The sequence below is a fragment of the Microtus ochrogaster genome, chromosome 5, assembly GCF_000317375.1.
Source record: "Microtus ochrogaster isolate Prairie Vole_2 chromosome 5, MicOch1.0, whole genome shotgun sequence".
In the NCBI taxonomy this organism is placed as follows: Eukaryota; Metazoa; Chordata; class Mammalia; order Rodentia; family Cricetidae; genus Microtus; species Microtus ochrogaster.
Window position 1 is genome coordinate 94727833 of NC_022012.1, and position 2584 is coordinate 94730416.

General features: G+C 49.1%; 1 pseudogene; it reads left to right on the forward strand.

Annotated features, from left to right (window-relative positions):
* The first annotated feature begins 3 nt into the window (after positions 1–3).
* On the forward strand, positions 4–449 carry LOC113456071 (annotated as a pseudogene).
* The last annotated feature ends 2135 nt before the right edge of the window (positions 450–2584 follow it).

A 2584-nucleotide genomic window follows, 5' to 3' on the forward strand; every position in this document is an offset into this window, starting at 1 on the left:
GATGGTGACCCCTTGGACTTCGTCTCCTTCAAGTTGTTTACAGACAAAATTCCAAAGACAGCAGAAAATGTCTGTGCTCTGAGCCCTGGAGAGAAAGGGTTTGGATACAACGTTCCTCCTTTTACAAATTACTCCAGGAAGCAGGCACCAGGTGGTAACTTCACACCATATCATGACACTGGTGGCAGGTCCAACTATGAGGAGAAATCTGAGGACGAGAACTTCATCCTGGAGAATATAGTCCTGGTGTCTCGTTCATGGCAGAATGCTCAACCAGACACTAATGGTTCCCAACAATCCGCACTGCCAACACCGAGTATCTGCACGGCAAATGTGGTCTTTGGAAAGGTGAAAGACAGGTGAGTATCGTGGAAGCCATGGAGCCTTTTGGGTCCAGGAACAGCAAGACCAGCAAGAAGACCACCATTGCCAACTCTGGACAACTCTAATGTTTGACTTGTGGGCATCTTACCCACCAAGCCATTCCTTCTACGCCTCACCCCCACCCAACCCGCTCACAAGACTCCAGGAGCCCTGCTGTCACTGAAGTTCTTTGGGTCCCACATTTCCTTCATTATCCTCCAAGTCTAGCTGGATTGCAGAGCTAAATGTATGATTATGATTAAAAGCTAAATTAGAAAAATAGAAATAGGGGCTGAAACTTCTCAGGGTTGATGGGTTAGTTCTTGCTAGCCACCATCTTGAGGTCTCTGCATGTGTAAAACAGCTGCTCCAGGGACATTTATCGTTACCACTATCCCCATTTATACCAGGTAAAACAGAGGCACAAGAAAGGCTAGCTGCTGAGCTCATAATCCCAGCACTTGGAAGAGTGAGTTTAAGGGCAGCCTAGGCTACAGAGTGAGACTCTGTCTCAAACAAACAAACAACAAAAACAAACTAAACAAAAAAAAACCCAAAATAAACAAACAAAGGAACTAAAAGAAACAAAAAAACCTGAATGACCATTCCCAGTGAACAGGGCTGGAGCTTGAAGGACAGATATCAGAGACTAATGTAAACCTGGGGCCATTCCATGTTGTACTGTCCGTCTCAAAGTATCCCTGGAAATATCTTTCTGCTCTTAGTTCCCAAAGTGCTGTGTTAAACAGCCGAGTAGTTGGGTAAGGGAATCTAGGGGAACAGGTTTCCATCGGATCCACCCTCCGGGTTCTCTCTGCCGAGTGTCTGCACACACAGGGCCTGAGGTCTGTAGATGCTTATTCACACAGTGGCTCAAGTTCATCGCCACAGAAAAGCAAAGAGTGTTTCCTGCATGTATGTCTGTGTACCATGTGTGTGCCCAGCAAGGACAGAAGTAGCTGCCAACACTGCTAGAAGTGGAGTTATGAGCTGGGAATTGAACCCCGGTCCTCTGGAAGATCAGACACTGCTCTTAACCCTCAGCCATCTCCCAAGCCCAAATTATTATTTATTCTTTAAGAACTAAACAAGAGGTGAAATCGCATTTCCTCCCCCTAGGGTATGCTGAGATTCCAGGGTCTCTAAGGCACAGTGTCCTTTTAGAAACCTCTGGACTGATGCTGGTCTCAACTGGTCCATCTTGTGAGGACCCTGTGAAGGTCCTTTGGAACCTGTCCTGGCATGGGCATCTCCAAACCTCACAGGCTTGACAAGGCTGAGTACTGTCCTTCATTTTAAGGTCATCCTGCACGCTTCAGGCAATGCCAGAGGGATGAGGAGACCCCCCACTCTGGTCTCTCTACCTCTCTTTTCCTCCTTCACCAAAGCTAACCCTGAAAAGCGTTTCACAAGCCCTACCTGTGCCCTGGTGTGTTGTTTGCTTCCCAGTAGGTGTAGCAGGATATCTTAGAACACAGTAGTTATTAACACAGGGAGGGCACAAGAGCATTTGCAAGAGCCCTAGAAGAACAGTGTTCGTGTGGGGTGGGAGAGGGTATTGCTGGTGAAGGGGGTGTGTTTGCAGAGGTACAACTGGCGTGAAGAAGTACAGTCAGTGAGACAAGGAGAAGAGTCTAGACGAAGACAAGGTTTCTGGGGCAATTCTTTCCCATGGTGGGAATGCTTGCTGGAAAAGGCCAACCAGGGAGTCGGGGGTCTGCAGAAGAAGCATAGCCAAGATTTGGTCTCTGCAGGCCCTGGATTTAACCTTTGTAGGTGAGTGAATCAGGGCTTAAGACTAGGAACTACGGCTGAAAAGACTGGGTGGGTCGGAGGCTGTTGGTGGTTGTGTAGTCTGGATCACTGATCTTTGCTGGTCCCTGCACTCATGGTCCTCCTGGATTCTGACTGCCCTGAGCCTGCTCTGGTGATCTTCAGCCAGATTTGAGCTCCCAGGGCCCTCGTGAGCCATCAAGATTGACTGGAAGGTTTCATTTCCAGAACAGGGACAGTGGGCAGCAGTGAATGTGTTCCCAGGGAGGAGGAATCTTATCTGGCAGACAGTGAGGCAGATTTGGGAAGACGCACAGATAAGGAGACAAAACTGCCCAGTCAATCTCGTGGGCCTCGCCTCTGCCCACCTGCACTGAGCCAGGACCCCTTCCAGCTCTTTGCAGCCCCTGGGCCTCTCCTCTGCCCACCTGCACTGAGTCAGGACCCC